At 39.7% G+C, this 15,324-nt stretch overlaps 1 pseudogene; it reads right to left on the bottom strand.

The window, feature by feature from the left end:
• LOC118835825 overlaps positions 1-12,937 on the bottom strand; it is a 179,212-nt pseudogene extending 166,275 nt beyond the window's left edge.
• Positions 12,938-15,324: the final 2,387 nt, after the last annotated feature.

Raw genomic sequence — 15,324 nt, 5'->3', positions numbered from 1 at the left:
CAATTCTAGAATGGCAGAACCCACAGAACAGCAGAGGGAAGCAGGGCTCCGGCCCTGGACAGCCTGGATGGTCTCTAGGTGAGGTCTATCCCACACGGAGATGGGAGCTGGGAACGGAGTGGAGCAGAGCCCAGCCTGAGTGGCGTGGACCAACCAAACCAGGAGCCAGGCGGAGGGGGCCCTAGCACCCTGAATCAGACAGCTGTGGCAGTTACCAGACTTCTCAACCCACAAACACCAAAGACCGTGGAGAAGGTTAGTGGGAAAAGCTGCGGGAGTGGAAGGAGTTCATGGTTTGGCTTCCAGCCCCGGGGGCAGCGGAGGTGGGGCAGCTACAGTTGCTGCTGCTTCTGGCCCCAGGCCCACCTGGTGGGAGGAATTAAGTGGCGGATCAGAGCAGGAGTGCACAGCCTGCTGAAGATCTAAGCCCAGTCTGGGCTGGGGGTTCTTGGGGAAGGAGTAGTGCTGGTGCGACAGAGCTGGCACCTTGTATCAGGAGGGCAGAGTTTATAATCTCAAAGAGGATCATAAACATGTCTGAAAGGTTCGGAATCGCCGGATAGAAGAAACTCTCAAAGTAGAAGGCAGAAGAATCAAAACATTTATTTAGGCTCCACAGTAACCAACCCATGAACCAGAAGCCCCATTTTGATATGTTGATCATAATCTTCCAGGCCCAATAAGTACGCCTTGAAAGAGTAACCAGGAGGCTACAGAGAAACATGATTGCGTAAAGCAAAATCATGTTTCCCCCTTTTATGGTAATAAGATTACCCACTGGACTGAAGTCTTTGTTCAGCTTCCTCCCGTAGATCAGCTCTGCTACTGGCAGCTCCTGCCTCAGCTGTGTCTGTGGCTGAAACTGACGTAACTGTCGTAACTGCCTCTGTAACTGCCTCTGGCTCCAACTGTCGCTGTAACTGTCGCTGTAATGGCCTGAAGTCTTTGTTCAGCTTTCTCCCGTAGGTTAGCTCTGCTACTGGCAGCTCCTGCTTCAGCTGTGTCTGTCGCTGTGGCTGTAACTGACGTAACTGTCGTAACTGCCTCTGTAACTGTCGTTGTAACTGTCGCTGGCTCCAACTGGAAAAGGAAGAGAGAGAATCTTCAAGCTGTCCTCTCCCCTCTTATAGGGTTTTTGACATCATCAAGCTCCGCCTGAATGACCAGGGCCGATTGGTTCCTGAGTTGGCCCCTCCCCCTAGGGTAGACCAGGTTCTGGAGCTAACACCTCCCCTCAGCCAGCCCCATGACTCATCACACAGGAAGTTCTGGTCCTGCCCCGGAAGAGCAAGCCCCAGCGTCCAGGGAAGCTCAATGAGGTAAACTGAGTCATTCAAAGAAAACAAAGGCCATTCTGGCTACACTCCACCCCTTGTTATAGGATACATAATCTAATCAGCCATGTATCCTAGAACATACATTGTGATCCAATTACAAAGGAAACTAAAACATATCATTCATTATAAAGCAAAACATATCATTCAGTGACATTCCCAAACATTGGTTAACGATTCAAATGCGATCCACCCCTAGATCCCAGCAAGATAATCTCTTCAATCAATCATCCCCAAAATAATTATTAATAATTCAAATGTCCACCCCTAAATCCTTGTATCCATTACATAGGATCAATAATATCATAACAATAAAACAACACAGCAAGGATAACACAAAATAAGTAAACAGAACACTATCATCATTTCCACCCCCCTTGAACGATTGGGGCTCAAAATCTTGGGGTGAGGGGTGAAGGTCTCATTTTCCATAGCTTCTTCATGCTGAAATTGGATGTAGAGATGGCCCTGCCCCCAAAAAGTCCCATTCCAGAGGTCATTTCTTTAACGAGCTGGCAGGAATTCCAAGAATGCTACATGCTTAGGCAGTCACCGGAAAGTGCAGGGTGCTTAGGCCTGAAGGAAACAAAACTAGCAACAAGGTTAGCCAAAACAAAGGACAAAAAGAATAGACAAGTATGGACTATAATTCTTCAAATAAAATCATCTCAAGTTTGGTTGAGATTTCAGTTATGCAAAGATCCAACATCAGAGCCAAACTCAGGTGGGAAATGTTTCTTTTCAAAAGGAACATAATGAGGAAGCCAAGAGGATCCCACCCTAGATAGAGACTAAGATTGTCCTCCCAGCCTTTCCCCAAATGTACAAGTTTTCATCCGTTAATCACACAAGGTCACCTTCAGTCTGAGTGGCTTGTAGGCTTGCAGGAGCAGTTCTTATTTCCCTATTTCTCGTGTTATCAAGTCCTCTATACATTCTGTATAATTCATTGGTTTGAATTCCATCTATCATTTCAAAACCTACCCCTGCTCTCAATAAAGCAGTAAACATTTCTTTCCTTGTTACTCTCCTTTGGCGCCAAGTTTGCTGGTTATTCACCCTTCTCTCTTGAGGAGATCTATCCCTTCCCCAGTCACCTAAGTCATGTAACTGTAAAATCTTATTTATCACTGTTGTAAGACGGCTCCCTACTTCTCCAAGTAATAAATTCAAAATTAGTTGTTTATAAGCAGGGGGAGCTGTCCTAATTATTAAATTCCTATGAGGCAGTTCCATTGAATCATTGTAATATTTGTCTGCAGTTCCTACCATAATGGCAGTCTTCATTACCTCCTCCTTTAGTCTCATGATACAATCTCTAAGTGAATACCAGGGTCTGTGCTCAGTGGGCCACATAGAATCAGTAGCATATCTCTTATTGCATCCCACAGCGGCTAATGCCAACAGAGTAGTCCCGCTATCACCATCTCCTTGCTGATGATGTTCCCTAAAAGCTTGTTGAACTAGAGGATCATGGCTGATACCTATGAATCTCATGCAGTCTGTCCCATCTACTGATATTCCACCGGCCCCTTGATCACTGAGTCTTACCATCCAAGATATCAATGGTTCTCCTATTCTTTGGCTGAATCTACTCAAAATATCTGTGACCTCTTGCGGTGAGAAATCTTCCTGAATTTCCCTTGTAACTGAATCTTCACCTCGGGTTTCTGTCTTCCTCCTTTGTATGGGTCGAGCCCTTGTCTGATCATTTAACCATCTCCTATTCTCTGTGTGAGGCACATCCTGAACCCCAGTAGTGTTTTGTGCCTCAGCCCCTAACATTGTCTCATTCTCTCCCCACTCACTTCCTCTGCCACCATGGCTAGGACGAAGCAGGCAGTCAGGCTCTTTCTGGGCTGGGTTGAAATGCACTCTGGGCTTTTTTGGTCTCCTGTTGCTCTTAGCCACATTAATAGAAAAGTTCTCATTTGAGTCAGTTTGGTCTCCTGCTATCTGAGATTCCTCTTCTTCCTGTGGGGTAGGAGTGCCCCCATGTCTTTCACTTAATCTCAATCTTTCGTATACTAGCCGGTAGGCTGATAACACTATCCAGCTTTGCCTAGATAGTGATGCCCCTGACTGAATCCCAACTTCTCGTAAACACTTTTCCAAATCCCTAGGATCTCCTCTCCGTAGCCTTGGTTCCCAGTTTTCACAGGGTCCAGCTTTTTTAGCCAATTCTTTTGCTAGGGAGGAATAAAATGGATCCTCCCATCCTGGGATATTCATCTCTTCCTCTGAAATTGTTCTGCTTCTAAATAGAGATCTTATACCTAGCGATCCTGTTCGTGACGCCAAATGTATCAGGAGGGCAGAGTTTATAATCTCAAAGAGGATCATAAACATGTCTGAAAGGTTCGGAATCGCCGGATAGAAGAAACTCTCAAAGTAGAAGGCAGAAGAATCAAAACATTTATTTAGGCTCCACAGTAACCAACCCATGAACCAGAAGCCCCATTTTGATATGTTGATCATAATCTTCCAGGCCCAATAAGTACGCCTTGAAAGAGTAACCAGGAGGCTACAGAGAAACATGATTGCGTAAAGCAAAATCATGTTTCCCCCTTTTATGGTAATAAGATTACCCACTGGACTGAAGTCTTTGTTCAGCTTCCTCCCGTAGATCAGCTCTGCTACTGGCAGCTCCTGCCTCAGCTGTGTCTGTGGCTGAAACTGACGTAACTGTCGTAACTGCCTCTGTAACTGCCTCTGGCTCCAACTGTCGCTGTAACTGTCGCTGTAATGGCCTGAAGTCTTTGTTCAGCTTTCTCCCGTAGGTTAGCTCTGCTACTGGCAGCTCCTGCTTCAGCTGTGTCTGTCGCTGTGGCTGTAACTGACGTAACTGTCGTAACTGCCTCTGTAACTGTCGTTGTAACTGTCGCTGGCTCCAACCGGAAAAGGAAGAGAGAGAATCTTCAAGCTGTCCTCTCCCCTCTTATAGGGTTTTTGACATCATCAAGCTCCGCCTGAATGACCAGGGCCGATTGGTTCCTGAGTTGGCCCCTCCCCCTAGGGTAGACCAGGTTCTGGAGCTAACACCTCCCCTCAGCCAGCCCCATGACTCATCACACAGGAAGTTCTGGTCCTGCCCCGGAAGAGCAAGCCCCAGCGTCCAGGGAAGCTCAATGAGGTAAACTGAGTCATTCAAAGAAAACAAAGGCCATTCTGGCTACACACCTCCCCCCCAAACGTGGAACATAGAACTCGTTAGTCTACAAGCAGTCATACCCCACTGAAAAACTCAAGGGTCAAGTTAGTTGGCTGGGAATATGGCCAGGCAGTGAAAGCACACCCAGATTCAGTCTCAGACTTTGGATTCTTTCTTTGGTGCCAAAGAAGACCAAAACATACAGCCTAAAGAAGACAACAAAGTCATAGAGCCTACAACAAAAGCCTCCAAGAAAAACATGAACTGCTTCCAGGCCATGGAAGAGCTCAAAAAGGATTTGGAAAACCAAGCTAGAGAAGTAGAGGAAAAATTGGGAAGAGAAATGAGAAGGATGCGAGAAAACCATGAAAAACAAGTCAATGACTTGCTAAAGGAGACCCAAAAAAATTACTGAAAAATATACTGAAGAAAACAACACCTTAAAAAATAGATTAACTCAAATGGCAAAAGAGCTCCAAAAAGCCAATGAGGAGAAGAATGCCTTGAAAGGCAGAATTACCCAAATGGAAAAGGAGGTCCAAAAGACCATTGAAGAAAATACTACCTTAAAAATTAGATTGGAACAAGTGGAAGCTAGTGACTTTATGAGAAATCAGGATATTATAAAAGAGAACCAAAGGAATAAAAAAATGGAAGACAATGTGAAATATGTCATTGGAAAAACCACTGACCTAGAAAATAGATCCAGGAGAGATAGTTTAAAAATTATTGGACTACCTGAAAGCCATGATCAAAAAAAGAGCCTAGATATCATTTTTCAAGAAATTATCAAGGAGAACTGCCCTGATATTTTAGAGCCACAGGGCAAAATAGAAATTGAAAGAATCCATCGATTACCTCCTCAAATAGATCCCAAAAAGAAATCTCCTAGGAATATTGTCGCCAAATTCCAGAGCTCCCAGATCAAGGAGAAAATACTGCAAGCAGCCAGAAAAAAACAATTTGAGTATTGTGGCAACCCAATAAGAATAACCCAAGATCTGGCAGCTTCTACATTAAGAGATCAAAGGGCTTGGAATATGATATTCCGGAGGTCAATGGAGCTAGGATTAAAACCTAGAATCACCTACCCAGCAAAACTTAGTATCATGCTCCAAGGCAAAATATGGATTTCCAGTAAAATAGAGGACTTTCAAGCTTTCTCAGTGAAAAGACCGGAACTGAATAGAAAATTTGACTTTCAAACACATGAATCAAGAGAAGCATGAGAAGGTAATCAAGAAACAGAAATTGCAAGGGACTTACTAAAGTTGAACTGTTTTGTTTACATTCCTATATGGAAAGATGACATATATGATTCATGAGACCTCAGTATTAGGGTAGCTAAAGGGAATATGCATATATATATATATATATGTTTATGTATATATATATGTTTATGCATATATATATAATGTATATAAGTGAATGTATATATATATATATATATATATATATATATATATATATATAAAAGAGAGAGAGCAGACACAGGGTGAGTTGAAGATGAAGGAAGATATCTAAAAGAAATAAAATCAAATTAAGGGATGAGAGAGCAACATACTGAGAGAAGGAGATAGGGAGATATAGAATGGGGTGGATTATCTCGCATAAAGGTGGCAAGAGGAAGCAGTTCTGTGGGAGGAGTGGAGAGGGCAGGTGAGGGGGGAATGAGTGAACCTTGCTCTCATCAGATTTGGCCTCAGGAGGGAATACCATACATACTCAATTGGGTATCTTACCCCACAGGAAAGAAGAGGGAAGAAGATAAAAAAAAATAAAAGGGGGGGGGGATGATGGGGGTGGAGGTAATCAAAAACAAACACTTTTGAAAGGGGACAGGGTCAAGGGAGAAAATTCAATAAAGCAGGATGGGTTGGGAAGGAGCAAAATATAGTTAGTCTTTCAAAACATGAGTATTGTGGGAGGGTTATACATAATGATACACGTGTGGCCTAGGTTGAATGGCTTGACTTCTTAGGGAGGGTGGGTGGGAAGGGAAGAGGGGAGAGAATTTGGAACTCAAAGTTTTAAAAGCAGATGCTCAAAACAAAAAGTTGTTTTTGCATGCAACTGGGAAATAAGATACACAGGCAATGGGGCATAGAAATTTATCTTGCCCTACAAGAAAGGAAGGGAAAAGGGGATGAGAGGGGAGGGGGGTGATAGAGGGGAGGGCTGACCGGGGAACAGGGAAACCAGAATATATGCCATCTTGGAGTGGGGGGGAGGGTAGAAATGGGGAGAAAATTTGTAATTCAAACTATTGTGAAAATCAATGCTGAAAACTAAATATGTTAAATAAATAAATTTAAATTTAGACAAAAAAAGAAAACAGATGTTGGATTTAAGTATTTCATTGTTAGGAACACATTCTTTACATTTCACTTTATTTACTACTAATAATTATAATAATGTTTATAGTATTTAGAGATTTATAATAAATTTACCTCAAAACTATGTTTCAGAGTTCTTAAGTGGCTACAATGTCATCTCTTCCTGATTCCAGTGTATCTGGAAAATTTTAAAATCTTCACCACCCCATAATACTCTACCTTTTTTTTTTTATTATGGACCTCTTTGGAAGTCAGATAAAGCTTAGAGATTTGTTCACAGATAATCTTTTTCAAAGCACAAAATTGGGGGGGCGGCGGAGCCAAGATGGCAGCTGGAAAGCAAAGACTTGCTTAAGCTCTCCCCTAAAATCCCTCCAAACACCTGTAAAAAATGGCTCTGAACAAATTCTACAGCTGCAGAACCCATGAAATACCAGAAGGAAACAAGTCTCCAGCCTAGGAGAGCCTGGATGGTAGCTGGGAAGGTTCTATAACACTGTGCTGGGAGCAGAGCACAGCCCAGTGTGGGCCACACAAGGACAGATCAGGCCCAAAGTCAGCCAGCCAGAACAGGCCTTGGGGCCATGAATCAGTGAGCTGTGGTAGTTACCAGACTTCTCAACCCACAAATGCCAAAGAGCAGGTTAGAGGGTAACTGCGGGATCGAGTTCAGAGCAGTCCAATCACCAGCACTGGGGGTGGCAGAGGTGGTGCAGCAGTGGCAGTGGAAGCAGCAGGAAGCTCCTGAGGCAGCTTCCAGAGCTACAGTGTCAGCTTCTTCCTGAGTCCCTGGCTCACATGGTGGGAGGAATCTAACAGCAGATCAGAGCAGGACTGCAAGGAGCCCTTTGTGGGCACAAAGGCAGATTCTCTTGCTGTGCCTTGCTTGGATCTGTATTGCAGTCCTGGTTGGCAGTTCTTGGGGGAGGAGGAGCACTGTGGTAACAGAGCTTGGGGTGACAGTGGAGTAGAAGTAGCTCTGAAAATAGCAGTGTTTGGAACCTAAAGCTTGGGACAAAGTACTCACTACTCTACAAGCAGTCATATCCTGACAAAAAACTCAAGGGTCAAGTAGTTGGCTGGGAACATGAAAAGGCACCGAAAATGAACTCAGACTCAAATGCAGACTCAAACTCAACTCTAGATCCCCTTTTTGGTGACAAAGAAGATCTAAACATACAGCCAGAAGAAGTCAACAAAGTCAAAGAGCCTACAACAAAAGCCTCCAAGAAAAACATGAGCTGGTCCCAGGCCATGGAAGAGCTCAAAAAGGATTTGGAACAGCAAGTAAGAGAAGCAGAGGAAAAATTGGGAAGAGAAATGACAGTGATGCAAGAAAACCATTAAAAACAAGTCAACAAGTTGCTAAAGGAGACCCCAAAAAATACTGAAGAAAATTGTACCTTAAAGAATAGACTAACCCAAATGTCAAAAGAGCTCCAAAAAGCCAATGAGGAGAAGAATGCCTTGAAAGGCAGAATTAGCCAAATGGAAAAGGAGGTCCAATAGACCACTAAGGAAAATACCGCCTTAAAAATTAGATTGGAGCAAGTGGAGGCTAGTGAATTTAGGAGAAATCAAGATATTATAAAACAGAAACAAAGGAATGAAAAAATGGAAGATGATGTGAAATATTTCACTGGAAAAACCACTGACCTGGAGAATAGATCCAGGAGAGATAATTTCAAAATTATTGGACTACCTGAAAGCCATGATCAAAAAAAGAGCCTAGACATCATCTTTTGAGAAATTATCAATGAAAACTGCCCTGATATTGTAGAACCATAGGGTAAAATAGAAATTGAAAGAATCCACTGATCTCCTCTGGAAAAAGATCCCAAAAAGAAAACTCCTAGGAACATTGTTGCCAAATTCCAGAGTTTCCAGGTCAAGGAGAAAATACTGCAAGCAGCCAGAAAGAAACAATTTGAGTATTGTGGAAACACAATCAGGATAACACAATATCTAGCAGCTTCTACGTTAAGGGATCGAAGGACTTGGAATATGATCTTCCAGAGGTCAAAGGAGCTAGGATTAAAACAAAGAATCACCTACCCAGAAAAACTGAGTATCATGCTCCAAGGCAAAATACAGACTTTCAATAAAATAGAGGCCTTTCAAGCTTTCTCAATGAAAAGACCAGAGCTGAATAGAAAATTTCACTTTCAAATACAAGAATCAAGAGAAGCAAGAAAAGGTAAAGAAGAAAAAGAATTTATAAGAGACTTACTAAAGTTGAACTGTTTTGTTTACATTCCTACATGGAAAGATGATGTGTGTAATTCATGAGACCTTTCTCAGTATTAGGGTAGTTGAAGGGAATATACATACCCATAGACAGAGGGCACAGGATGAGCTGAATATGAAAGGATGACATCTAAAAAAATAAAATCAAATTAAGGGATGAGAGAGGAATATATTGAGAGAGGGAGGAAGGGAGAGATATAATGGGGTAAATTATCTCACATAAAAGTGGCAAGAAAAAGCAGTTCTGCTGGAAGGTAAGAGAGGGCAAGGCAGGGGGAATAAGCGAATCTTGCTCTCATCAGATTCAAGTTGAGGAGGGAATAACATACACACTCAATTGGGTATCTTACTCCACAGGAAAGTAAGGGGAAGGGGATAAAAACAAGGGGGGATGATAAAAGGGAGGGCAGATAGGAGGAGGAAGCAAGCAAAAGTAAACACTTTTGAAAAGGGACAGGGTCAAGGGAAAAAATTGAATAAAGGGGGACAGGACAGAATGGAAGGAAATATAGTTAGCCTTTCAGAACATGAGCATTGTGGAAGTGTTTTACATAATTATACATGTGTGATCTATGTTGAATTGCTTGCCTTCCTAGGGAGGGTGGGTGGGAAGGGAAGAGGGGAGAGAATTTGGAATGCAAAGTTTTAAAAGCAGATGCTTTAGAAAAGGTTGTTTTTTTTTTGCATACAGCTGGAAAACAAGATATATAGGGAATGGGGCATAGAAATCTATCCTGCCCTACAAGAAAGTAAGGGGAAAGGGGATAGGGGGGAGTGGGGTGAAAGAAAGGAGGGCTGACTGGGGAACGAGGCAATCAGAATACATGCCATCTTGGAGTTGGGGGGAGGGTAAAAATGGGGAGAAAATTTGTAACTCAAAATCTTGTGGAAATCAATGTTGAAAACTAAAATATTAAATAAAAATGATAAAATGAAAAAATGAAAAAGATCAGAATGGAATAAATGGAAATTAACGACTTTACGAGAAATCAAGGAATCATAAAACAAAACCAAAAGAATGAGGAAAAAGAATACAATGTGAAATATCACACTGGAAAAAACAACCTGTAAAATAGATCCAGAAGAGATAATTTAAAAATTATTGGACTACCTGAAAGCCACAATTAAAAAAGAGCCTAGACATCATCTTTCAAGAAACTGTCAAGGAAAAAGGGGATAGGATGGAGGAAAATGTAGTTAGTCTTTCACAACATGACTATTATGGAAATGTTTTGCATGAGTACACATGTATAACCTATATCGATTTTTTTGCCTTCTCAATGGGGGGGGAGAGGGAGGAAGGGAGAGAATTTGCAACTCAAAGTTTTAAAAATGAGTATTAAAATTATTTTTACATGTAACTGGGAAAAAAGAAAATACTAAATATTTTTTTTAATCTGACATATAAATTTTGACATTCTTGCTATAAATATAACCAGATTAAAGAAAAGAGGTACAACTGAAAGGGAAGATGGTTCACAGGTACTCTTTGGAGAGACTAAGAAAGGAGTTGATGGAATGGCTTATCTATATACACAAAACCAGAAAAATGATATTTCATGTAATATTTGGTCATTATACTGTGAAGGGCATTATGATTTTTATAATAATTGGTATATGTGTAATGAATATACTAACATACTAGAATTTTCAGAATTGCCTTTCTTGTGAGTCACTTCCCAATGCAGCTTTAAATGATCAATGAAACCTTTGACAACACTCACAATCACTGGCTGTGTATGTTAAGTGAAGTGAACCAAAGGCTGTAGAACCTGTTCCCCTCACAGAGCTCTGGTCCTGTGACCCACCAAGTAATGACTCTCAAGAACTCCAGAGCACAGGACTTCAGAATTATTGTATTGTCTTCCATGTGTGGGTTTTTCATGGGAAATTGCTCAAATCCCTGGGAATGATTGTAATCCACCTTCTCCCCTCCCTTCCCATTGTGATTTATGTATAAAATCTCTGTCTTCACTTCAGTAATTCAGTGGAATTCTGATCAGGAGAATTCCTGATTTGCAAATCTGTTCCTCATAATTAAATTAATTAATTAAAAGCCTACCTGATTACTGGCCACATCTCTGACCTGCTATTTCATCATTCTTAGGTTAGAGACTTGCTCAGTAAAATCCTATTAACAATACACTACAGTACTATTGGCATGTATTTGCAAGAAATAATAATCTAGAAAATATTTGCACCAATTTAAGCAATTTAAACACCACTATAATTTGCCAAGGAAGAAGAGATAGGAAAAAAAATTGTATGAAGAACTAGGTAAGATCTTTCAAATTAAATCAACAATCACTCTTATGCTTGGTGACTTTAGTCAAAGGTGGTTTAAAAAAGGTAATTCTGGGGTGGAATGCCTAGAAATGCATGGGATAAGAAAAAGGAATGAGGGAGGAAATATTTTCTGGTAAATTACACAGCAGACTCATGCTTTTGTATCATGAACATTTTCTTTGAGAAAAGAAAATGGACATGATAAGCACCCAATAGCATTTATGGGAAATGTAACAGATTATATTCTTACAGTTAGGAAAAAAATTGTTATTGATGTAGGATTTAGCTGAATCAGCTATCTGTGATAAAGTCAGAACATCAACTTCTCAGACAGAAGGAAAGATGGAAGGCAGGAAAGAAGAAAGGAAGGCAGAAAGGAAGGCAACAAGGCAAAAATGAAGGAAGAAAGCAAACAAACAAGCAAGCAAGGAGCAAATAAGGAAAAATAATGAGAAAAAGTTTACAATTGAAACAAATTAATCCTGAACTATTTAAAATAGTACCTGACAAAAAAACGTTGAAATGGAAAATAGAAATGAAATTGATACCAACTATACTACCTTAATTTATAAGTATAGACAATTTAAATTAATTGTCACAAGAAGAAAAGAGTAAATAAATTTTTTCTAGTTTTATTTCAGAATCATTTATTATTGCTTGATAGGTATAAAAACAAATAACTGTTCCTGACTTTCTGATCAAAACATGAGGCAAGGCATAAAACAGGGAGATACATGCTCACCAAAGATAAGGCAGGTAACCAACAAAAGCCAGCAGAAAGTATAATTCAAGCAACTCTTTTAACTCCTCTTCTCCTGGCACTTATTCAAGACCCCTTGCCCAAACTAGCCATCTGACTTAGGATTAGAAAAATGCCACTTGTTAAATGCTTAACTGTTAATCTGCATTTCCCCCCCCCCAACCCATTTTGGGCAATCTACCCAAGAAAACCCTTAAGCTGATGCGGCACTAGTGGGTTGTGAGTCATGCAGACATACCTGGAGGAAGAACAAAGTGGTAGATGAAGTAGGCAGTGTTTGGCTTCTACCTGTGTTTCACTTTTCTATCTTTTAACATTTTGGTCTGTCAAGCTACCTTCCAGCTAACAAAACCTCTCCTGTGTTTCTTGTTACATATATAATAATTATCCTTTATTTTCAAAGATGCTGATAATATTGTATATTATTTTATGTAGATATTATGGAAAAGGCAAGTGTGTCACCAGAAGATCTTTTTACAGAGGGTCCATAGCTATGAAATGCTCCTTTTGCTTTGTGACTCTAGGCTTCTTACTGTTTCTTGTTATTGTTTATGAATCAGCCTCTTCGTTTCACATGAAGTCCTTCTAAGGGACTTATTGCTTTTCTGATTATTACCTGACAATTTTTTTTCTTCTTTTACAGTATATTGCAGCTTTCTTACATTGCTTGAAGCGCTGCTTTAAATATATTTTATCCTTTTTTTGTCATCCTATACTTTTCAGCACTATCAAGCTTCAGCTCAACAAAAAGCACCTGCTGAATATGTCCTTTCTAGCAGAGCTCACCTGAAGCATCTCTTCCGTACTGGTGCACTCGGAGCATGCTAGTAACAACTCCTTGGCTATACTTTGGTTTTGACAGATTTTTAGTGGAAACCGAAGAAATTTTTTCAAGGAAATGGATGTTGCATCTATGTTATCATATCACATCCAATCTCCACCCACATAAATAATGGGTATGTGTTTCTTTTTGTGATCATTTTTAATTTAGTTAGCAATTTAATGTCATAATCTAATGTAAACAGATGTGATTTTAACTAGTATACTCCAATCAGGAGGCATTAAATTGGGAATTTGCCACATAAATCTTTTCATATATAATATACATATGTTATATGTGTATATATATGCATGTGCATATAATGTGTCTATATATGATATATGTATACATAGACATATATTATGTATTTGTGAATATCTTTGCTTTTTTGTACCACCTTTATTTCTAAATAGATCCCTCCACACTAATGTATCTAGCAATCCATCCATTGTAACAAAGAACAAATGAGAAAGCAAGTGAGTAACCAACACAGAAAACATATCTGAAAACATATGCAATATAATAATAGTTACCTAGTTCTGCAGAAGAGGAAGGGGAACATGTATTCTTAACCTTTCTCTGGCACCAACCTTGTTTGGCAAGTGCAATTTAAAAGCATTCTTCTGTTTTTCTTTCTGTTTACATTTTTACACCAATCTCTCTCTCTCTCTCTCTCTCTCTCTCTATATATATATATATATATATATATGTATGTATGTATGTATATATATTTATATATACACACACACACATCCCATGTATAGACTTACATATACATGTGTGTGTGTAAATTTAACGTGGCAACTTATCAATTTATCGCCTCCTCTTTGGAGTATACTCCCCCCCCCCTGTCTCTCTCTCTCTCTCTCTCTGTCTCCCCCTGCCTCTCTCCTTCTCTCATCTTCCCCCACTAAATTATGAGATCCTTGAGGTTTCTACTGTTTGTACCCCCAGGCTTACCATAGGTCCTGGAACATAGCAGCCACTTAAAAATGATTGTGAACAGACTACATTGTTATTTTCTTTTTTCTATTTACTTCGGTCTTAATCTCATTGAATCTTCCCATGTATCTCTGAATTCTTAGTTGTTGTTTTTTCATGGTAGTAATATTCCATTACACTTAATATGCCACAATGTATTTACCCATTCTCCAACTGATGGACATCACCTTTACCCTATGCGTATATCTACTTCACTAATACAAAAAGTGTACCTATGAATATTTAGGTATTTATTAGACCTTTCTGTCTTTGACCTCTTTGCAGTTTATACTTGGCAATGAGATCACTGAAACAAAGAATATGTACATTTAGTTATTTTTTTCTTTTTTGCATAATTTAAAATTGTTTTCCAAAATGTCTGAGTCAATTGATCACCCTGCCAACAATGTATTCAACATGTTATGCCTTACCACAGCCCTTTCTACATTGACTTTATAATTTTCATCAAATATGCATTGCTTAGCACAGTACCTGGCACATAGTAGGTGTTTAGTAAATGTTTATCGAGTGATTGAACTTACTGGTTGCGAGGTGAATCTTCAGTTATATTGCTGTACAGTTCTCTATTAGTGACAATTTGGGGCAATTTTTCATATTACGCTTAATTTTCAAATCTTTTTAAAAAGTATTTGTTTATAGTCTTTGAAGTGTTATTCACCGAGAATGATCAAGGATAAAGAAAAAAACAGAATCAAGAGAACATATACAACGACTATAGTACTGACTTATGGCCACCAATTTCTAGAACAAGTAGCTTTTTTTTATCTTATCACAGACCCTCACTGGTTGTGCTTCACATCAATCATCCAAAATAATGTCCCTATTCATCTCCAGCCTCATTTACGAAGTTACTGATTTGTAATTTAAAAGAATTGGGGATTGACATTTACAGGAACTATACACTCAAATTCAAGTCATAACATTATGCTTTTCGCAAATGCAATGTACAAGATACTATGCTTGGGACAGAGGATAAAAAAGATTCAATAAAACATAGGCCTACCCTCAATGAGCTTACAATCTAGTAGTGTAACTAGCATGCATATCCAAATAATTATTATCTAAACTTGAATATTGTATGAGTAAAGAAAAGATATAAAGTTTTATGAGAGCTTCACTAGGGAGAAATTTTTTGCAACTAGGGAGATAGGTGAAGGCTATATGGATAAAACTGTATTTCAGTAGATTCTTTTTTTTTCCTGTTTTAAACACACTTTATTCTCCAGGACAAGAATTGCATTTCCACCTGTTTACAGTACTGATAAAGTGCAATGTTGTTCACTTCTCTCCCTCTGCACAAATTCAAGTATTCAAGAATGCCCAGATTTACACAGTAGCTTAAATGTTATTTTTAAACCCCTACTGCCTTGGCTCCAAATTTGAGTCCT

The sequence above is a fragment of the Trichosurus vulpecula genome, chromosome 1, assembly GCF_011100635.1.
Source record: "Trichosurus vulpecula isolate mTriVul1 chromosome 1, mTriVul1.pri, whole genome shotgun sequence".
Lineage (NCBI taxonomy): Eukaryota > Metazoa > Chordata > Mammalia > Diprotodontia > Phalangeridae > Trichosurus > Trichosurus vulpecula.
The sequence above is the reverse complement of the archived record's forward strand: the minus strand, read 5'-3'. Positions and strand labels throughout refer to the sequence as shown.